The sequence below is a fragment of the Triturus cristatus genome, chromosome 5_1 (assembly GCF_964204655.1).
Source record: "Triturus cristatus chromosome 5_1, aTriCri1.1, whole genome shotgun sequence".
Taxonomy (NCBI): Eukaryota; Metazoa; Chordata; class Amphibia; order Caudata; family Salamandridae; genus Triturus; species Triturus cristatus.
The window spans coordinates 424,926,031-424,951,069 of NC_140587.1; the positions used below are offsets into that span (position 1 = coordinate 424,926,031).

General features: G+C 42.9%; 1 long non-coding RNA gene across 1 annotated transcript in view; it reads left to right on the forward strand.

The window, feature by feature from the left end:
• Nucleotides 1–5,871: 5,871 nt before the first annotated feature.
• LOC146830984 (uncharacterized) overlaps nt 5,872–25,039 on the forward strand; it is a 41,471-nt gene continuing 22,303 nt past the window's right edge. The window contains exons 1-2 of the long non-coding RNA XR_014961219.1: nt 5,872–5,991; nt 21,188–21,231. This is a non-coding gene — a long non-coding RNA (uncharacterized LOC146830984). The remainder of the gene's footprint in view (nt 5,992–21,187; nt 21,232–25,039) is intronic.

The window sequence follows — 25,039 nt, forward strand, 5'->3', positions numbered from 1 at the left end:
AGATCTTCCTCTACCTACATAGGCTATGGTGTCCGACTGTCCTGCGGGCAGTCCTGACCCTTCTTCCTCGCTTTGTTCGAACTCGTCTGCCTCTAATCTCTCTTCGTGTAGGCGTTCTATTTCTTTACGGATCTTTCGGCACATGGCTATTATACAATTTTGCTTGTCATGTCTCCCTTCTGATATGTTCTGACTCCATCTGGTAAGAATTTGCATTGCTTCCGGGTCTACCCCCGGTCGGTCTACATTTCTGATCACACAGTTTATGAGGAAACGTAACAGTTCCCCCTGTATCTCTACTTTCTGGTACTCCATAACTCTGTTAATACATTCTGGATCTCGCCCTGTTTGGACAAAATGATATATTTCGTCTAGATGCGCAGTCATTCCTGGTAACTTCGCTAAATACACTGCGGCTCGTCTGATACGCAATGATGCCAGGATCATTTCGTCCTCTATACCGGGCACCGGATCATATCTACAATCTACGAGAAGCTCTTTAAGTGCACGGGCACTTACGAATTTGGGTGTACGTGAATGCGCTGACTCTTGAAAAGTAAGTTTATTTATTCTGGGTGGCGTAGAAAAGATATTGGTAGCACCTCCCGTGGCCCCATCTGGGGCGTCGGGTGTGAAAGGATTCGTTGAACGTGACACAGCAACTATAGGTGTGGACACAGCTATAGAAGTAGCTGTAGGAACAGATACAGAAACAGATGTGCTTGCCGGAACTTGTGACTCGATTTGTTGCTGTAGGGATACGGGTACTGGATCTTGGCGTAGGACCTCCCTGATATGCGGTCTATGTGGGGCGGAATTAGCATACTCGGGAGCTGCGTCATCTAAATATGAGGAAAGAAAAACATCTTCTGCGGTTCTAGGATGCCCCTTAGGATGTACCTTGATTGGGAATAATGGGGGTGGCAAGTCTTTCGGTATCTCTGGAGTAGCCTTAGGTAATCCTTCGGCCAGAAGGGGATACATACCATTCATAAGGGCATTTCTTTGTCTGTCTACTTGTTCTGATTTCACTCGGATACCTTCCTCAATTAATAGATTTCCTTGAACTTTATTTGAACTTTCTTTATTCCTTTCTTCCTGTCTACGTGCTTTTTCTGTACGTCTATGAGATTCTTTACGCCATAACTCAACGGCGTCCTTCTGTGACTGTCTGACTTTCCTTTTCCATAACTCTTCCTCGACTTTCATGATGCACTCTGCATCCCAGGTCCCCGCTGCGGGCCACCTCTGACTTTCTGGTAATCCCTTGGTATAGTCTACCCATAAATCAAGAAATAATATAGCGTCTAAGCCATGTTTGTGATACATGAAGTGCCCTGGAGTATCCCTAGGAGGAATAGGGACGGCTTCTTCGAGTACCCCTTTTCTAGTAGTGATCTGTCTTAATTTCGAAAAGAGCGGCATATTGACAACTGATCTGACACTTAATCTTGAACACACTTAATACAAAAGCACAATAATGAACAATCATTCATACCACAATATGCAGGACGTTTAACACATTAAACATTAAACATTAAACATTTTTTTTAACTTTTAAAATAAACAACAATGATGATCGTCTGCATAACTAATCACCAAGCATAACTCTTGACACTAACTAGATACTTCGGAATACTTGATATACTGCTAAACAGTACAGATACACTGCTAAAACAGTGCAGACCGGATTTGTGTACCCAAACCCGTCTTGACCGGCACAACCTATGTGCACGTCAGAAATGCCTCCCCAGTAATGGTACTCACCGGGTAGCTTCGGAAACGGAAGGCCTCGGTAACTTGAACTTGAACCGGACTGGACTCGACTTGACTCGTCGGACACTGGGCTTGACTTCGAACTGGTGGGTCTCTGTATACCTCGGATCTTGCTCTCTCAGCTAGGCTCTGGTCGGGATACTTCGCACTTCTCACCGCCTCGTCTGGGTGTTGATCGCAGTCTCAGTCGCCCCCGCTTGACCGGAGGGAGATACAGGAAATCCTGCTGGTACGCGTTATTGTCCGTCCAGCTGTGGCAGGAGACCGGGCCTGCAACTCACCGCCGGCGCGTGAGATGAGAAAGTGTCCCTATTCGGGCGCCATCATGTGGTAAATAAAATTCCTTTACCGGGACTGAATTTGATACAGAAACATTATAAAATAGCTCAGTAAAATGAGAGGCAGAATCCGTGATTTTAGAGTTTCGGAATGGGCTTTATTCCAGTGATCGATTATAATCGGTTGCTCCAAGTTCCATCACCACGGGGGTTCAGGAAGTGAAGTACATACTTTATTGACAAGAAGTAACTTTTATAGTACATACATTACAATGAAGCGAATGCAGTAGGCGTAACAATTTGATAAGGAAAATGACGATTTGTTCTGCGTAACCAGAAATGGGTGTAATAAGGCGTAAAAAGGAACATAATTGGTTATGATGTCATATATAGGTGGATCTATAAGATAATACTTGGCCTAGATGCGCGCGCAGCAGTATGACGTGTAATTGACGTGTAACTAGGGGGTGAAGGGGACTTGACATTTAGCTCTACATGTGGAGACAAAAAGTCTGGGGGGTCAAGTCAACCTAATCCCAAATCATATCTAACATCCTATGTTTAAAGAACTATGTTATCCAAGAAAGAAGGACTCTCGGACAGAATCTATTCTATACTGACTGTGCGTGCGTGTACAAGCGTCTAAGTGTCTACACTGAATGCGAGGGGGTAGGAATATTCCATGGTAACAGGGCTATGAATTACTTGCATAAGGGCAGAGAAGCCGGGCCTTTTGCTCGGTAACTGGAAGAATGTTTACTTAAACTACTAGGCAGGAATGCATCGGCTGAGGGGGAAGCAGATAATTCGAAGGTGAAATACAGTTTTTGGCAGAGAATAGGCTGATGTCAGGCTTCGTGAGCCGCGCAGAGAATGAGACAAAGTTCATGGTCACAGATGCAGGCTCAGACTGGAGCTTTCAGAGGCAGAAAGCAAGAAGAGTTTTGATGACAGAATCAGGGCCTACTTGCCTGGACTGTAAAATGGCATAAGTGAACCATATAAAGCTGGTGGCCTTTCATATTTAGGAATGGAATATCCGGCCTATTCATGGCGGATCTGACAGAGGACATGTTGACGTTGGACGCACATGTATTTGCGTCTTCATAACTGGAACTGGAGGGAACATACATGTACTTGTGATATGCACATAGAACTGTTGGGGTCCAAGATAGGGGACATAACTGACCAGAAAAATCCATATTTCCACAGTACCTTAGCCAGGATATTGCCTTTTCAGTATAGGTGCGCTCGTATTCCTTCTTGAGGACCAGCTCCTCCCACCAGCCCATAAACAAACAGGCATAACTGGGAGAGAAGCTGGCCCCCATTGCCACGCCCTGTATCTGCTGATACATCTGATTTTTCTACATAAATAAATTGTTTTCAAGACAAAATATTAACATGTCAATCAGAGATGTGTTGTGCTTTGCAAATTTCATAGGCCTATTGGCTAAGAAATGTTCTACCGCCTTAATGCCATCTTTGTTCTTAATACATGTATAAAGCGCAGATACATCTAATGCTATCAAATGGTAGCCAGCTTGCGATTTGATTGTTTTGATTTTCCTAAAAAATCACTGTTATCCTGCACATACGATTTAAGTTGTTTAACATGTTCTTGTAAAAATGAATAAATATAGATAGACACATTTTCCAGTGGCCCAACACATGCCAACTGATGGGTCTCCCAGGCGGTTTGTTTAGACATTTGTGAATCTTAGGAACAAAATAAGTTACTGGAATCATTGGATTTTCCTTTTTCAGTTACTTGTATTCCTCTGAGTTCAGAAGGCCCAGGCTTTTCCATGCCAGGAGTTTATAAAAAAATGTTGTCTTGTGTGCTTTTAAATTTTTGCATAGAACTCTTCCGGTAACAGTCAGTGTTATTTAGCTGCAAGGCTGCTTCCTCCATATAGTCTTTAAGGGGCCACAACACTATGTTTCCTCCCTTATTTGCATTCCTGACCACTACTTCTTTTTCTTTTTTCAATTTTTCTATCAGTTGATGGTATTTTCTTTCTTTGTTAGTGGTCTTTCTTTTAAACTTGCTGGTGTCCATGTGAAGCTTCTTCACTTGCGCCACCACTTGTTCATTAAATAGATCTAGAGAGTCTCTCGGCATAATGGTCACAAATTTAGATTTTACTTTAAATGTAGTCACTGGTTTTGCACACGTTGGATACGGTGGTGACATAAGACCTTGTGTATTCATGTCCAGCTGCTTACTTGTGTATGTTTCCCCCACTTCTCCTTGATTTCGTTCCAGATTGTGGAGATCCTTGAGTGTATCCAAGTCTGATACAGTGAGGTTTTGTGTCATTGGATTGACCGATGTTAAATTTGGGGTATCAATATCCTGTATTTGCTCATATGGTTTAATCTGCAGCTGATGAAACTTCTTCAGTTTTAATTTTCTTATAAATTTGTAAATATCTGCCCGTGTGTTTGTGTAGTCAAAGTTGGTTTCGGGACAATAGGACAATCCCAGAGCGAGTAGCTGTTGTTCTGCCGCATCCAGATTCACGTTTGCCAGATTAATAATGGTGTTGTCTTTGGAGGCTGTGGTTGGGGAACTGAGAGGCATTATTATTTGCGTCTCCATTGGCCCCGTCCCCTTGCTGGTTTTGATTGCCACTGTTGCCCCCGTTTTCTGGCTGCCTGCCTTCGTTGCCGGCTACTCTCTGTCCGTAGTTTTTTGCCGGTTTATTAGCTCTGGGTCTAAGGGTCTCCCTTTGACTTCTCCTTAGATAGTCCAACTCCTCTCCCAGTGATAACTTTATAGCTCTTTGATCTGGTCTGCCTTTCGCTGGTTCCATCCCTGATTCACTCTCAACAGCCGAGCTGAGATCAGATGCCGATGTTATCTCTCCCTGCTCCTCATTTCTTCCCAGTTGGAACCTTTTATTGTTTGTAGTTGCATTTCTAAATGAATCATATTTACGGACAAACATGAAGGTTTGTCCATTAATGTAGTCATCCTTGTCTCTTTTAAATTTGTATATTTTCCTTTGTTTTATTTTTCTTCTTCTTTATTAAGCCTTACAATCATTTCATCATGAAGTTTTTTCCTCTGTTGCGGCTCACCTTGTGTTTTAATCTCCTCATTTAGTGCGTCTATCTTGGCCTGAAGATCAACCCGGTCTGACTCTGCATACTTTACCAATATTTGGACAAGTCTGCAAGAGGACTCGAAGTTGCATTCCACCCACTCTGCCATCATGCGTGGGTTAGGTGTGTCGTAGTTGGGGGCTAGCATGATCCGCAGCCCCCTGGGTATCCTTCCCACATCTAGGTACTTTTGGAGGGATTTTGCATCCCACCACTTGGCTTGTTCCTGACGCATATATTTTTCTAAAATGCGGAAATTATCCTTTAAACTTTTGGTGCTTCCTGTCGCCTCAATGGCATTATCATCGTATTGCTGCTGTTCCTGCTGGGGAAAGTCTGAAAACAGTTCCCACGCTGCCGACTCGCGATCCCTAAGTGCTGCTGTGGACATGGCGAGTGCTGTTTTGTTTAATTATTGGTGCTTTTTGCCTTTCCCACTATGATGATTCTAGGGGAAAGGAGACTGTAAGCGCACACCTCCCCACCTGTTTGGTCGAAATTCGCAATATGTTGTACCTTGGTTATCGTAGGTGAATTCCAGCGAAGCTGCATTCTCTTATGTGACTCCGCTCCTCCGAGCAACCGCCTACACGCGAACTCTGTTTCCCGCTGTTTCACCTTCTGATGTTGAATTTCATGCAGTCACAGGGGGCTTCCGTGGATTCCGTAACCGAAACAACTGCTGTGTTCCTTCGGGTTTGCCAATGACGCTGACACCCGCCTGAACAGTGATGCTGATGACCAGGTTCTGCCAGAAGTGGTGACCTGCCAACCACGTAGCCAACTTAGAGAGAGGGGGTCCACACAACCGGAGGAGGTCAATCCGGTAAAGCTCGTTCAGTACTCCTTGCTTGAAGAAAATGAGAGTAGACCCGGTTCAATCCAATTCAGTGTTTATTCAGCACAACCTATACCGCCATGACGCGTTTAGCCGTTTACCAGCCTTGATCACCTGACAACGCCTCGGGGTAGGATGTACCCTTTTGAAGTGACAGTGCTCAATAGCAGCAATGATAAACATAGAAAACACACTATAATGTAGGCTAAAATATATGCTTAAATGCATTAGTACTGTCCAATATTAATACACGATAAAATCATTATTAAAACAATACACAGTCCACAATGGTTAAAATCACTTTTTCATATGATTATTGCCTTGGAAATTTGTTCCTCCATACTCTGCCACACCAGTAAGCTGCAACTGCGTCAGCGTCTAGACGCCTTAGGGTATTTTCACGAGCTATATAAATAATCTATTCATTCGTTCGTTGAGATTCTTTACTTCCCACACTTCCACTAACACCCTTTCCAACTTTCACATCTTGTTCTTGATTCCACCACAGACAGTTACATAATTCCATGTTTTTTTCTCAACACTATCGTGTGTGTGTGTGCGTGTGTGTGCGTGTGTGTGTGCGTGTGTGTGTGTGTTAGTGTCAAGCTGTTTAGACACTGAAATGTTGTTGTAGCAGGTAAAGAACCCTGGATTCAAACTCAATCAGAAATGTCTTTATCAATGTTCAAGCTTTCTTCTGGGCTGGCTGACAACAGGCAACTTGAGCTTTTGGTGTGCCCCCATTTCTGAAGGTTTAATATATAATGTAATATTATTCGGCTTCACAATGGCTTGAATGAGCCGAAAAGGGGTAAGGGATGCTGCAAACAGGGGACTCAAAATATATCTTGCTAGGGCCCAACAATTCCTTAAGATGTCACTGCCTTGCCCTTCTCTCCGCTAACTGTGCGGCCACTCACCTTTTTTTCTCAGCAATAGAAGCCTTAAAACATTTTGTGCACCGCACGCTGAATATGTGCATGATATTGCAATACGCTCCACATCAATCAGCAAATAAAAATGTGCCAGTCCTAATCACTGTACACCTGACATGTTCACTCCCCAACCGTTTGACCCTTTGTCGTCTTATTTCCTTTGGGGTGACAGAGCCTATGGCCTGTTTTAGAGTTTGGCAAATATGGTAATCTGCCACAAATGTGTTGAGTACCCAGTCCACCAAGCTGATCATTTTCCCGCTCTTCTTGAAGTTAGGCTGACCTTCATGTTTCTGAGGGTAATGCTGGGAGAAGCCTTACACTGGACTTGGAGCTGTTGGTGTAAGTAACTCAGACCATCCGCTCAGGCGACTGTTCTGATGTACTTTCTTTCCGTTGGGGATCACCAGAAAAAGGCTGGTGGATCTGAACAGAAACATGAATAATGACCCCCACACCCTCGGAATAAACTCCCATATTTTCGGGGTAATTAGGTTTTTGTTTCACAAAAACAAACTACAGCTTTGGGTGATTATTTTAATAAAATAAAAGAGTTTGCTGGGCGGCCGCTTGAAACATGATGATCTGATAGTAAACTTACAGTGCCTTTGGAGGAGCCGCCATGGCAATGGGGCATCTCTAAATATGTTGGGCAGTATGTCCAATGGACTATGGAGGACATTCATCCACTGCACTGGCAGAATGAAGTACAGCCCGCCAAGGTCTAAATGACACCCTCTCTTTTTTGTCCATCCACTAATACCTTCTAAATCCCACCTACATTTCTTTGGACGTGAATTGCACCCAGTTGTCTGCTATTTTAACACGTTGGGGGCAAACCTCACAAGAAAATTCAGTGAGGAGCTCTACTTCAATCTGAGCATTAGGTTATTTTACAAACTGCACAACTATATTTGACAAACTGTACCTCCAGCTGTTTGGACCCATCCTATGGTCAACTAAGACACTGACACACTTTGGTGCTAGTAAAATGTACTCATTTGTTTTCCCAATCTTATAGAGCTCTCAATAGTATTAGCAAGCTCCACATTTTGTTTCCAGGACCCTTAATAATGACACATACACTTTGATTATTTCTCGAGTCAGCTGCTCTCTTGAGGCAAACTTGTGCTGATGTGTAATCATATTTGGTGGTTTGCTGAAGGTTTTCTAACTTTGCTACTGCCTCCTAATATTCATCTGGGTACTCATCTCCCGCATGCTCAAACATTGACAAATGTAAAGAATGTCTTGCTCTTCCACAAGCGGTGGATGTGTAAATAGGCAGCTCTACCTATCGGCTTTGAATTGAAATCCATCAATGACAACTAGATATACATCAAAGGCTGTAAACCACTCTTTCCAACTTATTGGTGGGTCGCAAAGGCATTGAAGAAACGGTGGGGGAGGATTATCAGCCTGCATGGTGGCAGGGCAAGAAGCGGCAAAAGTAATACAGAAAAGAAGTTAATGTCTTGTGTGTATGTGCTAGTCGTGGTAGTCTCAGGGTTTGTTCCACTCTGCTTGGTGAACTCTCCATCTGAGATGCATGGATTGACAGTTCTCCAATGTGGCACCATCCACAAGATGGGCACATGGGACCACTGCAGTGTTGATGCTAAAAGTGAAGTGCAGCCATGGTGTGTCAAAGATCCCTGCCGTTGCAACCTAAGAATAATCAAACTACTCCTGGTAAACTTCTCTACCATGTGCAGAGCCTTGTGAACTCCTTGTGTAGCTCAACTTGTCTCAATTATAAAGTTATGAGTAGAGAGAGATTCTTAATTCAGATCACGAATCAAAGAGCAGCTGCCAGCAGGCACCATGGACAGACGGCCACTGACAACGTACAAGGTAACTAAGGGCCTGGGGTACAAAGCCCAGGTCACCAACCAGCAAGTGCAACTTGCTCTTTGACTGGTTTATGACCTGGGATAAGCTAAGCAATGCAACTGATGCACTAATCAGTTGCATTACAAAAAGTGCATTTACACACTCCTGCCTTACTAATAATTAAGCAGGGGGCATTCTGTGACTCCCAGCAGAGGCCTGCTTATGCAGGATGGAAACCTTTGAGGGAAGAAAACCTCCATCACTGTGTTCACATTCATCCAAGTGAACATTCTTCTTTAATTGGAGCCCAGATCCTTTTAAGGAAAATGATTACAGTGAATACCATGGGGGAGCATGAGGTGGTTCCCTGGAACGATATTTGCTCCCCAAAAGGCTACCCGACATAATTCTGAGAGGGGAAGCTAGCCAACGGATACAGTTTCTCCTCTGTGAATCAGTTACTACCCCAATTTGGGGAGGTTGATAACTTTTCAATGGTTTGTAACAGCAGTTGCGGTCAAAAACATTGATGTATCCGTTTTAGACTCACCTCTTTCACGCCACATCCTGTTTGTGACTTACAAAATGTCGCAAAGCCCCTTTTGTGAGTCAGAATGGAGTTTCTGACTTGCAAAAGGATTTCGTAGATTCCTAAAATCTACTTTGTATTCACAAACTCTGTATGTTTGCAAATCACAGGCTTTGTGACCGCAATATACCTCTGTACATCGGGCCAAAATTCTTTCGACCTGCATTCTATTCTTTCTAGCAGGATTCTTCATTCACTGTCAAGCAGAGTTGAACACTAGAACGTGTCAGAACAGGCCTTTGACATTTATAGAAATCTAGAATTAGGGACTGTGGTGTTGGGACCTAGGACCTCATAATGATAGAAGAACGACACTGGCGTGCTGGGTACAACTGGAGTGAGGGCACGTGCACCCCGCTCCCTTTTATTAGCAGGGCTACCTGACTGGTGAGGCCTGTGGTGGATGGGTGTGGGTGATGTAGGGACAGCGCACTGGGAGGAGGCTGCACGATGGCATGTTCACCATAGCATTACATGGCTCTCAAAAACTAAAACACAAGTCAAAGAATCCAACAGTAGAAAATAAACAAATAACAATGTAGGACATCACTGTGAGTCTATCAGTCTCAACAGTCATTCAACAGGACAGCAGTGGACAACTGGACGAATAATGCCAGCTGCAAAAGGATATCTCTCAAGTTCATAATTGAACATGACGTGAGTCAGCACACAATCACTGATGCAGAAAAGTCCAAAATCTTTTTATGGCATCATAGTATGATCATGATAGGAGAGTACAGAGTTACTGATGCTCAGAATAGTTCATAGTTGGTGTCTATAGTTCAAATGGATGAGACAATTGTTGGAGGTTGTGTCATATATTTGAAACTCTATCTCACACTTTGTGGTGCAGCATAGTTCAGATGATGCATTAGGAGCCTGGCTGGAATCCATTGCGAAGCTTGCTTGTGTTGTGTTGCCTGACTAGCCAAAGACGGTCTTGTAGTGACTGGAAAACCTGTCAATGAGCTCCAGAAACCTTCCTCTGGTCCACCTCTGTTTCCTAGTATCGTTCTGTGGAGCAGTGCCAAGTCCATCACTCGCATTTCATTTCACGTGTCGCCAACGGGACTGCATGTAGGCTTTGTTGTGTTGTATGTGTGCCGCATGTGGGCCACTGCCAACCCACCAATGAACCACTCCCTATGCGCTTGTGCAACTATTAGGGGTAGGACGGTCATGCTTAAGGAGTGCCGAAGACTGGACCAAGATAGAGAGGGGACGAGCAGATTGTCACTGTTCGCTGCTGGCTTCGGAGTGTCATTGGTGCTTCCCGCCCTTTGATGCGAAGATGATGTACTAACTTCCTCCTGGTTGTAGGACGCTCTACAGCTGGGAGCAGTGATTCTCTTTTACAGGAACTAGAAAGATGGTGGTGCCAGTTGAGTCACCCCTGAACGACATGTCTGGATTGTCGTTAGTCAATCTCTACAAGACTAGTTCAGTGTGAGACTTCTAGGATGGTGATGTCATAGGTGAAACGTGAGTGCAGGCCTTTGAAGGCTTCCCCTCTGCTTCACACAGGTTCTTCCATGTTGCTTCAAGGGTTGGTGATGGAGTCTGGATCCTGCTGCACCTGTGGGGTGCTCGTGCTGAACATTTTCTGCCTGTACCATGCACCAGTGAGCAGAATCACTCAGAATGACCAACAAATCAGCTACTAACCGCCTCTGGCAGCCAGGCTTACTATGTCTTTATGTATATTATTTGTGAATAGACTGAAAACCTGGCTGTATTCTCCTCATAGTGACTGAATATCTACCACTAGCGAATACCACACAGGGCCTGCCTACCCTTTAGTTAAAGTAAACATTCCAAAACCCAGAACAATCGGCCAGTCAACAGGGCATGTGCTACACATATCTTATGAAATAAACACTATTAAAATATATCAGGGACACTAAGAAAGTTATAGCAAAAACAATTACCCCAAGCAAACCCGTACCAAAACTTAGTAATATATCAGCTTAGATACAACTATGCTAAATATGCAGAAATGTGTAACAAAAATGCATACGACTGCACAGAAAGTTTCTAACTCAGAAAGTTTCTAACCCACAAATAAAGTAATCATCATTGGCGAAGCGTCGAGTGTGAGTTATCCACACATAACACCCTGTTCCCAAGCGCTATCTATTCTAATGGTTCAGGCTTGTCAAAACAGTTCACACTCAGCCGAATATTACTGAACCCTGAAACTAATCTAGGAGCAGGCCCATTAATCACCATTAGGCAGGGGTTTGCAGGGCAGCGCATTAATGCATCTGGAGAAATCAATTTCACTTTTTATCCGTGGAATAAAGCTTTATGAGAAAACAAATCTCGCATTGGACATTTATTTGAGGTCTGTGTTCGTATCTATCGGGTGCAAAGCCAAGCGTGAACACTTCAGGGAAGATGCCGTATTTCGGATTCCAAAGTAAAGCCAGACTTTTCTAGTAAAAGCGACCGCTGCCTTAAAAACCCAATACATGTCACGCTTATAAAATCCATAATGTCAGCGCATGCATCAGCCTTACAAGGAGACGCGCGTGCCAATTTGAAAACACCCAGGCTGTAAGGCTGCAGTGCTTGTCCATGAATAGTTGGTACTTGCTGATTTTGCTGTGTTTGGAAGGATTTAGTCCTCCTACAACAGAGAGCATCGCCCTCTTGAATGCTGTACATTCACTCGAGAAAAGTGAATGCACAGGTTTCGGAGGCCTTGGTCACGTTCAGGCAGATCTCAGTCCTCCTCCAGGGGCGTAGGAAGGGGGGTGCGGTGGGTGCGGGCCGCCCCGGGTGTCATCACTGAGGGGGGTGAAAAAATGTGTTTTTAAAATAAAAGTTTTTTGGGGGGGGCTCACAACACTTTAAAAAATATATATATAAAGAAATTTTCCGCACCGGGTATCACCTGACCTTGCTATGCCACTGTCATCCCCCAGGGCAGATTTATCAAAAAAAGGTGGTGGCGGGAACCCAGCCCCCCTCCCAAGGCTTTGCAGGCCCGAGGACCCAATCCATCAACCCTTTTTTTTTTATTAAGGGCTGAAGAACTTGCTGGGAGTCTTTGACGGAGAACCACCCCTAAGTTTCAGCAGTTCTCTCCTCTTACCTCACTCCAGTGAACAAGGGAACTGCAGTAAGTACAAAAGGGTGCCGCTCGTTTGCTGCTTAACATTCCCAGGACCCAATCGGCTAGTCAAGGCTTGAATACCTTACACTGGCTCCCCATGGCTACAAAGAACTATCACAAACTGAATGTCTGGATTTTGTCAAAGCAAGCAAGCCTGCCGGCTGCCCATCTGACCCTTGTTCACCTAAAATCTTCCAAAACTTCCTACTATCAACTTCAGTGGACATCCTAGTAGGAACTCTTATCAACAATTTCTTAATGAGAGGAATTTTCCCAGAAGTCCTTAAAAAGGCATACATATGCCCTCTTTAAAAAGAAAATCTAACCTGGACAACCAAGACCCCGGCAGCTACTGACCCATGGCAAATGGACCATTCCTGGGCCAGCTTACAGCAAGAGCAGCTTTCGCCCAGATGTCACAATTCATTGAAGACCATTTCCTACTTTCCGACTTCCAAACTGGATTCTGTCCAGGAAGAGGCATTGAATTGACCACAGTGGACCAGAACAGAGCTGCTGCTCTTCTTCTCTTGGACCCTTCAGCAGCTTTTGACCCAGTAGATCATTCTACATTCATCTAAAGACTTAAGGAAGCCAGAATAGAGTGCACAGCTCTCATTTGGACTACATCCTACCTACACAACAGAACAAACATTATACATACCCTCCCATTCTCTTCTAAACCATACAACATTGAAGCAAGAACCCCTCAATGCTCAATTATCTCACCCATGTATTTCAACATCTACATGAAATCTTTACCAGATTTGATCAAAGGGTTTGACATCACCTGTTAGAACTACGCAGATGACATGCCGATACTCCTCAAATTGGAAAGCCCAAAGGACATTAACACATCATAACTCTTTGGTGACTCCGGGCTGATGACCGATGGATGACATGAAGCCACCTCAAATTGAATGCCTCTAAAACTGATATACTTGCCTGTGGCAAATGGAAAACCTATAACCCTCTATGCACCTGGTCTGAAGATCTAGGACCACCTCCTAAAGTATCTATTAAGTTTAAAAACCTTGGATTTACCATGGACGTCAAAGTGGATGAGGTAGCCAAATCAAGTGTTCTCACAATGAACACACTGCTATGCATCTTCCCGCACCTGGATTCCCACAGAATGTTCAAGCTACCATCTCTCTTGTCCTGCCAAAACTGAACTATGCTAATAGTCCATATTATGGCTCAATTGCCAACTATGAGAAGACTACAAAGAACTCAGAATGTTGCCACTAGGCTCATACATGCAAAAGGCACAAGTAGGCTTCTCCCCTGCTTTGAGAGTGCTACACTGGTTACCGGCTTCAAGAAGATTCTCATTTGAGCTGCTTTGTATCACACAGAAAATAAATAAATGGCAAAGGACCACTCCTAATCAGGAAAAACATCAACAAATACATACAGCAAAGAAACCTATGCTCAAGAATGGCTCCCCGCCTCACCATTCCTACATACAAGAACAAAAACATGGGTGGAGCATCTTTCTCTGTTCAAGCAGCCAAACTATGGAATTACCGGCCTGCAAACATAAGATCCACAGACAACCATCTCCCCTTCAGAAGATTAGTCAAGAGCTGGCTCTTCTCCACATGATGACTATACTGACAATTCACAATTATACCAGAACAGTATACTCAGACATGAGAAACTACACTTCTCTTAGTAAACGAAAAGAGCTGTTGTTATACAAGTATACATCATTGCACTTTGAACTATGACTCCTATTATCAGTAGATACATTATATAAGAGGAAAACGATATATTGCACCCCTAGATACATGAGTATAATAGACCTTTGAAATTGTTGCTTTTATGTACATATAGGTGCATACATAGAGGGTTATGCCTGCTACTACTAACAACAATAAGTGGCTTGTTAACCCCTTCAGTGCCCATGACGAGCTGGACTCGTCATGGGCCGCGGTGGCGCTGTGCCCATGACGAGTCCAGCTCGTCATAGACCCCGCCCGCTAATGCAACGGCCGGCACTGGGCGGGGAAAGGGGCGGGCACTGAAGGGGTTAATATGTATGTATGTAGATATAGGTTTTAGTACAATTATTTGAAACTGTTCAAATGTACCAAAAAATAAATGTGGACAGCAGATCGTGGAAATATTGCACTTCAATGTACATATGGGTATTTATTTGGAGGGGTTCAATCAAGCTTAACTTTACCAAACCTCATGCGTATATGTGTAAATATTTACATTTTGCTATTGACAAAACCCCCAAAAATCATCCCCATCCGTCTCATCACAAACATTTCTGACTGCTATGAACCCCCAAACATTCATCTCAAACTTTCACCCCTCCTTTAGCCATCCAATCCAACTGGCAATCACACAGTACCACGGCTTAAAAACAAAGTACTAATTCCCCTTTGCATATCCATTCCTATCATTTTATCCTGACTCCAAACACCCTCTTTTCAAACCCATTACTACCATTCTATTCCTTCTCCAAAATCTACTAAACATGCATGAAATCAAGAGCGCAACCCAATTGCAACCAATGCATAAGAAAAACCTATAAAACTCAGTCCTGCTCACAGCAAAATGCAAATATGTTTGTCTATTTAGTATCTTATGTGTCTCGATCATGTATGTTATTGGCTGTATGTGCACATTGTTTTCTGAGAATTTGTGCCATCATTCTGGTACAAGGACTATGTAATACCAACATAGAGAATACCTTGGAAATACAGTGACAAAGTGTCACTTAGGGGAATTAGGGGTGGCACAGTAGAGCTGCTCCTGGCCCCAGTATAGATCTACCTACATTACAATAATGTTTGTTTCGCATAACTTTATTCATACAGGATTGATCACAAGATGTGATTATCTCCACAATTGATTGGGTTTATGAGTACAAACCATAATCCAGCATGCCATAGCGTGCATGCTTGTTTTGTTTTTCATCCTGACAAAGGCACATTGACCCTCAGAGGCATTAAGACGGATGTCAGAAACATTTTGACCACATTGAGGATAAGTGGATCAACTAATATCCCATAAATATCCAAGACTGCTTTTAAAAGTTGACCAGAACCTCTAATATTAAAAACCATTATTTGTGGTAGGAGTTCCTGAGCCAGTTTTTTAAAATCACCTTTCATCATCATATGCACTGTCACAAATCACAAAAAAACAGCTCTGCTGTAATCAGATATCGTAGTACACCCTGGAAGCATTCAGTGACCAGGGTGGGAACCCAATGATGAAGCATGTCACCAACTAGGTTGGTGAGTGAGGGTTCTTTAAAAATCCTGTGGGTTCCAAGGCACATCAGCCTTAAGGATCATAAGAAACCTGTCCTTCGAACGACAATAGAGTAGGTATCAAACTCATACTTTTTTGGTTATATTAGTTATTGGCAAGTTCACTCCAGTGAACAAGGAAACTGCAAATAGTACAAAGCTGTGCCGCTCGTTTGCTGCTTTACATTCCCCGGACGCAATCGGCCAGTCAAGGCATGAATACCTTACACTGGCTCCCTGTGGCTGAAACAATTAAGTTTAAATCTTTGTAAATTGCTCACAAGACAGTATGGGGCAAAGGACTTCCAATTACTTGCTCCTTGATCTCGTTCTATCGCCCCAGAAAAAGTTTGCGTTCAGCCAATTTATTCTTAGCCATAGCACCTCGAATAAAAAGGGAACGATATGGAGGCGGCTCCTTTTCATACAACGCTGCCAAGCTCTGGAACACCCTCCTCCCGCCTCTTCGTTCAGCTAATCAGCTTCTCCCCTTCCGGAAAATGCTTAAAACCTGGCTGTACCAGAACATTTCACTGTAAAAATATCTCAACAGATAATCTGTGCTACACTTCCAGTGCGGGGATGCCTTCGGGTAGCCATGCGCTCTATAAGTATTTGATCATTCATCACCTCATTCTAGTAAGGACAGTTTCCCGCTGCTGCAAATAGCTACAGAAACCGGTCCTCTTTTTTCTAATCATCCTGAGTTTACACGAAGGTCATAGAGTTTTTAAATAAAAATTGTGAGTTGAGAGTCCATGCTCCACCCTATCTGGCATTCTTGTCCTGGGCAGTGAAATGTAGTGAACTTGCAATTTTCGATGACCCGCAATATTAATAATATAAAATGAAGAAACTCATTCCAGACCCTTCTCTCCTAATATGGTTTATGCAGTCATATATTGAAGCAATCTACTGGTGAAACAGCAAGGATTTTAAGAATCGCATTCATAAATGAAATGCAAGGATTTACTAAACGAAGTGTGGTTTGGACCCTAAGGAAGACGGACACTGCTGCCTGCGATCATTTTTTTATAGTTAGATTTGTTCTTTTACTTAAGCAAATGCTTCAATTTTCACCCCCCTACAAGATTTGATCGTTGTTGTTTACATTTTTGCCACTTCCTCTGGAATTTCATTGTTTTGTGGTGCTGTTCGAAATATTGTTGTGCATGCTGTGGTTTCAGTGCTCGCTTTCACCCAAGAGGCCATGGCAGGTGGGTTTTTCTATGGCTTTGGGGATCAGGGGCCATATTATACATTGAGCCGTGGAGGTGCAACAGGCATGTGCACCCGCTTTGTGCGGGGCACAATCGTATTACAGAAAGGGCCGCAGATGCTTGTGCTCCTCCTCTGCAATACTGATAGAGCTGAGGCATATGTAGGGCCAGCGCTATCATTAAATCACTTTGCCTCTGCCACCGCGCCTTACTATGCAGGCATGCCCAGAGACAAACATGCCCTTAAGAGGCGCACTGAAAGGTGGCACAGTTTCTGTGCGCCTCCGAAAGATAGCCATCAGGAGGGGAGAAAGGGGGTCCCATTGACTACCCAGACATGTCCCTGCAGGCGGGTGCAGTCACTCACTGCACCTGCCTGCAAGGGGATCTCTCTCCCCTTTTTGTGAAACACTGAACAGTTCTGAAGCAGTCGCTCTGTATTTCACTTGAATGCGCTCCTCCGAGGGCAGTGCGAGTTCACATCTGCCCTAGGGGCAGTGCATTCTTTGTACTACAGCGCACTGTCCCTGTTTGTACCGAAGCACCTTTTGAAAGGTGCGCCGTGGCACAAGCAGGGAAAGTGCGCCATATGCATAATGCGACCCCTAATGTATTGCACATTTTGAGTCTCAGGGAACAGATTACTGCACAGTAGGGTTCTTTCAAAGATAACACATTCAGGGGGATACAGTAACCAGATGAAACTGAACCCAAATAATTCCATGATCAGTTTTGCATTAATGAGGCTCACATGATAGTGTGTGAAATCCCATCTTTGTGATTCCTGCTCCTTTTTATTCATCACCTGTTGATTCTGTCTTGGGAAGCAGTAAACATCTTCGGGCCTTTTCACAAACAGCATTTAGTAGTAAGTTTAGAAGTTTTACAGTAGTGGTGCTCACGTGCTACAAAATGCCACACACAAGCCTAAATGTGGAGGTCTCCGCCTCCACTTCTCCTGTCTGTTATGTGCACATATTTTTGTCCAGACTGCTGAGATCACTGAGTTTTAGTAGTAAATGTGAATGTAAACGTGGTAGCAATGGGAGTAGGGGGAGGGGATCTTTGCAAAATGGGGATATTTACTAATAAATGGAAGGGGTTTTAGGGAGAAGTAAGGAGGGATTTGGAGAGGGGTTTAGTAAGGACATGCACCCACCAACTAAAGAGCAAGCCCATTCCTATTCACAAAGTGCACTTCTAAAGTTACCACATCGAAAGAGGACCCCAAACAGTAATGAATGTACTCCAGCTCAGACCTGGAGTAAGTCCAGCATCACGCATGGCCAACCACTGGTACTACTGCACCCTCATATAGAAAATAATGAATGCAGGGACTTAAAATAACACTCCATACGAAATAGTGTAAAAATAAATTCAATTATTTTGATTTCTTTAAAAGATATAAAAATGTAGTTAAATGTAAAAAAAAAAGGTATATATATTATCTACTGGCGGTCGCCAGTAGATAGTTATAGTTAGGACCGTGTTTCCATAGGAAATCTGAAAATTCTATTTTGAATAACTTTGGCGCCGGTTGACGAATCTTCGCAAAAGTTTCAAAACTAATGGGGCGCTCCGCTCAACTCCTACCCTGAAAGTCTCGGGGGGATTCGTCAAGCGGGGGTCGAGAAAAAAGGGGGGTCCCAAAACGCATTTTCCCCATGCATTTTTCCACAGGACCTTTAGTCGAAGGTACAGCCCGAACGGCTGAACAGAATTACTTGAAATTTGGCAGAGAGGTAGTCCTCAGGTCAGGGAAGTGCCTTTTGCATATATGAAGTCAATCTGTTCAGTAGTTCCTGAGAAAATATATCTATACATATCTATAAGCGCGCACCGTGCTCGCACCGTGCGCGCACCGTGCGAGCACCCCAACGTGCGCGAGCGTAATCCTGATTGGTGGTTACATGTTAGTCAACGTTCGAATCGGTCGAAATCAGGAAGTGTCGGCCGCCATTTTGTTTGTTTTCAGTGCGAGAGTGAAAAAGGAAGGTGGCGAACGTGAAAAGGGGGCAGGGTAGAGAGTTCCTGACCCCCTAGCCTTTGTCAGGGGGTCCCTGAAGGACCCCGAAGGCAGAAACTTTAAAAACAAAAAATATATATTTTAAATCGCGGGGGTGCGCGCACCGTGCGTGCACGGTGAAAAACCCCCAAAAAGTGAAAAAAATATATATTTTAATACGTAGTTTATTGTAAAATAATTATATAAAAAAAATAATACATACAGACATAACTTAGCATTTAAAAAAACGTACAAATTCACTGAAAAAACCATAGGTTTCACACACGTTATAGTTAGGAATTAGCATTTAAAAAACCTTGCAAATTCACTTAAAAAACCATAGGTTTCACACATGTTATAGTTAGGTGGATATTTCACTCGTAAAAAACCAATGAAATTCCCCCGTTATAGTTAGTTCAGATAACTATAACTCGCGCGACCGCCACTCTATCACAAGGATGATGTCATCAGTGATGTCATGAGTGATGCCACTGACCATGTCATGAGTGATGTAATATGTGGCGTCATGAGCAGGATTTCAGGCGCGCGAGTTATAGTTATCTGAACTAACTATAACGGGGGAATTTCATTGGTTTTTTACGAGTGAAATATCCACCTAACTATAACATGTGTGAAACCTATGGTTTTTTAAGTGAATATATATATATGTATATAAATATAATGATATAATTATAATTTTATAATACTATCTTTTAAGCACCTTTTTAATTTAAAAATAAATGTAACTATAATTAAAACAATGATTTAAATAATGTAAATTAATTATGTGCATAGCTATGTTGTAAATGTGACTACATAATAAATATTTCCATTTTATTTTAGGTGTTTAAAAAAAATCTATTTAATCTAACATAATTAAATTAATTGAATATGTCATTAAAACTAATTTAATAGTGCTGTAGACTTTATTTTGCTATACATTTAAAATAAATATAAATAAATTAACATTTATATTTTCCATAAAATATTTGAAAATATGTTTTTATGTGTAATAACCTTTTTACAGTTGCCTTATACTTTACGATAGGAAGGTTTTGGCCATTGTGGTGGACATTTCTGCATACCTGTGAAAATTTACACTTTGTAAATTTGACTCCAGTCCTTGTTTCCAGGGGTTGAGACATGCAATTCTACACTTTGGGCCCGATTCCGATGCTATTAGGAAGGCCTCCTAGCAGCATTTGCTTCGTCCGAATCGGATTGGGAACGTGTCATTCCGACCGAATCGGAAAGGATTCCGACCGACCGAGTATGATGCGAGTTAGGCGTTAGGAATATCCAGTGGCGGCTTCTTGAGGGAGTGCTGAGGGGAGGTGGGACGGGGGGCAGTAAACTTTGGCATATGGCCAAACGGAGTTAAGTAAATAAATAAATAAATAAAACTAATTACATTGCGCGCGCTGCATCGCCATTTGGCGTTGCAGCATGCACGCAATGTAATTTGTTTTATTTATTTCTTTACTTAGCTCCGTTCGGCATATGCCGAAGTTTACTAGCCCCCACCCTGCCCCTCCCCTGCCACGCAGCACTCCCTCGAGGAGCCGCCACTGGGAATATCCCAATCCGAACCCGACAGCATTCGGAATGACCGAGCCGTACGGGGCAGACACGTACTTCTCTACGGGCCGTGTTTTCGAGCAACAGATGACCATGCTGTATGCAGACAGCCTTTCTGAATCGTGCCGTCTGGCTCAATTCTGCAGTTGGAATCAGACCTTGGGGGCCTGTTGCGTGCCCCCATGCACCAGGAGCCTTCCCAATCTGACCCGTGGGGGTACTCATGGGTCCTGCCTTACCAGCCATGCACAGTGTGGCAGGCACCAGTGGATGCCTGCCACAGGGTGCCCGATTTTCCCCAGCCAACCCCGTTCTTCAATGGGAGCCTATGCATTCGGTCGGATCATAGGCTCCCATTGAAGTCAATGGGAGTCCGACCGAATCGTATCTGGAAGCATCCGGATGCATCGTACTCGGTCTGTCGGACTCTCCGGATTCGAGTTGGTCGGAAACCATTCCCAAACCGGTTTGGTTGGAATGTTTTCCAGACTGCGTCGGAATCGAGCAATCGAGCCCTTTGTAGTTAATTTACACTTTTAAATGGTGAATAGCCAAAAGTAGTTAATTTAATACAAAGTGTACTCATTTACTCATGTGTAAATTTACCTTTATGAATTTTGTGTTTATTGTCCAGATCCAGAAGCACCTTTGATAGGCCACCCATGATCACCCTGTAAGGTAAGACCTACTTTCACCTCTTATTGTATAAATTACCACAAAGAATGAAAGCTATGAATAGTTCGAAGTGATGTAACTTTACTGTGGAGTATATGAGCATAGAAATTGTTAAATGCCGTATTACGAGGTTTAAGAGTTGTATGGCAGAAAATCGATACCAACATTTGCATTTGAGTTTGACAGTGTTTCACCCACTATTTGTTTTTAGATTTCCGAGATTACTCACTTGTCAATTTAATTTAATGAATGTGTGTAATATATTATATATTGATTTTTATCTAATTCAGTAATGTCCTTACCTTTTATGTAATAATGTTGCCAATCTCCATTTTAATAAACCTAAATGCCTGATTCACAAAGCTGTTTGACATCTAGTTCAATTTACAGCAAATTATGTGCCTGGGTAAAATGCTAATCCCACTTGACTAGGCAAGCAATGAAGATATGAAATTATTTACATTATTCTGATCGCAGAGGTAGATACATCATTGCAGATACAAAAACTGACAATGCACCTCTTCTAAACCAGCTTTTGGCGCTCAAACCCAAGCTAGAAGTTGAAACTCAGGACCATTGCTATATTCATGTCAATATTTTAACTGTTACCACTAAAACAAAGTTTGGATACAAAGCCATATGCTTGCTTTACAGTCTCTAAAATTTGCTGTGTAGTCTTTATCATCCCATATATTTGGTTTATCCGGTTTGAAGATACGTCACCTCCTTAAATGGTAAGATAGGTTAATGTTGATGTAACTTTTTTCAAATTAATTTTATCATTACATATTGACTACTAAAGTACCAATAACAATGTTATGTTGTGTGTGCTGTTCAAATAAATAAACAAAAATAACCCTCCATAATCCAACTCAGTTTGAGACAGATTTCTGGAAAAGTTCCAAAATCAATTTCATCACAATTAATTTAAGTGTATTATAATAGCTGCTTTATTCCATATTTTGACCATATCTAAAGGCTTAATATTAATATAAAATGAGCAAGGCATTTAAAAGTACAAATAATAATTCTGGTGTAACTTCAGGCACGCATTACCGCTGGAGATTGAAAAATCCTTGCATTTTTGTATTCACACTTTTTAAGTCTCGCTTGAGCCAGTGCATACGCTGCACTGTAGAGACATTTAGTGAGTGGGTTTTCAAAAGTCCTACCGGGTGGCATACAGCGTGCGGTTACGCGCATGACGAGCAGAGGCACCATCTGGCTTTCCTCTCTCGTCATGGTGCGCGCACATCACAGACCACTCGTCAGCCTGCTTTCACTTTTCCTGTCGCGCGCGAGCGCACTCACCACTCGCGTCTTTTAAATTTTTTTTTAGCGTGCACACAACTCCCCGGCTTGTCTCAGTTAAACACTTGCGCCGTACACTATGTCCCTCATGCATCCCTCATTGCTCCCAACCACAAGCATGTTCACGCACACAACATACGTTCTCTGTCACTTAAGCAATGCACACCTATTGATCAATGCCCTATCATACGCCGGTGCCCACATTAGCCCATTTGTTAATCAATGCTCTCACTCACCCATCTATTCGTCCGACCATTGAAAATCGAGCGCACCCATTCATACAAACTTGCCAATGGAGTACTGGCTTTGCCAGTATTGGGTTGAAATGGCGAAACAACTCTCAAAGATGCGAAACTGTACAAAAATACTTTACAGAATCAAGAGCGTTAGACAGTCCAACATCCGGGACGTGCATATTCTGCCCGCCATGAGCAACATGCGAATACCCCTGAAACTTCCAAATTGACCTCCATGTTGCCCCTCGTGTAATATAGTGGATAGAGTTAAAAACGTTTACTTGATATTTAATAATAACGCAAAAAATCGAATTGTTATTGTTTTGAGAAGAATTAACTTTGAGAGTGCATCCGCTAATTTAAAAATAGACTACATTTTTCAAAACACTTATACTTATAAATAACCTGCTTTCCTTCCTTGCATTTGATATTCTGAAATTTGTACTACTTAATGCAATATGGGAATACGTTTGTAAATTGTGATTGCAAGGTCTATAAAATACAGTGAGCCAGCTCTAAAAATATGCGGCTGAACGGGGTGTCTTACGAATAAGGTACTATGGGTAATGCGAGAAATCAAGCGACAGAAAAAAAGCAAAGGGGGCTGGCGGGCGCGGATATTATCTGCCATCAGATTGTGAGCGTGCATGGTTTATGGCATGCCTGGAGACAGGCTATAAGCCATGTTGGACACGCGGGGCGTGCACATGACCGAAACAAGACGCTCCGCTGGCGAAGCGGCACGCCCTCTGCCCCGGGGTCCAGCCCGCGGTCCTGCCCGCCCGCCGCCTCCTTCAGATTGAAAGATAATATGCGTGGATACGTAGTGTCGGTGAGAGCTGCGGAAAACAGGTTGTTGTCAGTAGGCTCATCCATGCATCTCATTCCTAGACAATCGCCGGCGTCACGCAGGTGGGATTGTCAAGGTGCAGCTCTGCCCACCTCCACAACCCCCGCTCTCACCCCCACGCCAAGCTGAAAGGGCATCTTCTTGACAGTACTAATTGCATTTATTCCTGCCGCTGCGGTTAATGTACCTGCTTCAATGTTTGCACAGCGCCTCGTCCAGCAGCACTCACATTTCACTTTCAACAATAACAAATATATTTATTTTTATGTGAAGCACGGAAAGAGTATCAGTCGATAACTGTAGATTGGCAGTTAGTGGTAACACCCATCCTACCCACCCCACCCGGTAGCTATAATATAGAAACTCTAGGCTTTCAAATAGCCCCCACCCCCTTTACCTACAGCACGGTCTCTTCTATCATGCTTACACAAAAATTAGTTTGCAATCATCAGAAAATAACATGCAAGAATGACACGCAGCGATCAGTAAGCAGCTGTTCCTTTCTAACGAAGCCAGTGGTCACGTTGAGTAAAGTGCACATGGGTCAGCGCGGTATGAGGGCCAACGGATCAGGGTAGGGTTGAGGTAGACTGGGGAGCATTTGCCTGCTTCATCTGTGTTGCTGCAGGGAGCAAACCGTGCTTCTGCCTGCAGCACCCACCTCGGTTCCAGACATTATTCAACTCGAGGCACTGGGGTACTCATAACAGCCCACGGCTGTCTCCTACGTGGAGTTACCAATCCTGGTGGGATACTACAACTTTTAATCAGGACCTTGGAGTTTATAACTTGTGTATTTTCCGATCATGTGCATGTTATTTTAATAATTGTAATTTATAGTCTCCATACACTGTTTAATCCTTACTTTTTTGATAATGAGTTTAATAATTTTCTTGTAACTGCATGAAGGAATATTCATTCTCAAATTATCCTCCTCTGCCTTTCTTTACTAACAACTGGAATTTTGTTATAGCTTTCCTTTCCAATCAGGGCACTAGCTTAGGTTTATATAAATGTAAACATCTGGTGAAAATATATATTGCCTTCTCCAATCAAGACTGCGCTTGAGCTTTGCCCTATATGAAAAAAATAACTTAACAGTGGAACTACTTAACATGCATGTAGTGAATAGCTAAGGATCAGGATAAAGGATTATGTTGGCAATAATAAAACTGGGAGGCGATTCATCTTTAAGGCTTTTCAGTAAATACTTAAAACTGTCAGATGATGAATAATCTTGTTGAAACATCATAATATAACACTGCTTCTATCCTCTGTAATTTCTATAAAAAATCTATACATGCCAGAATTGTAGTTATCCGATAGCGCAATTGATACATTACAAAAAGTATGCACATAACTAGGCTCAATGATTAGCCTTATTTTTACATTTTCATTATTGTGAATGCAATTT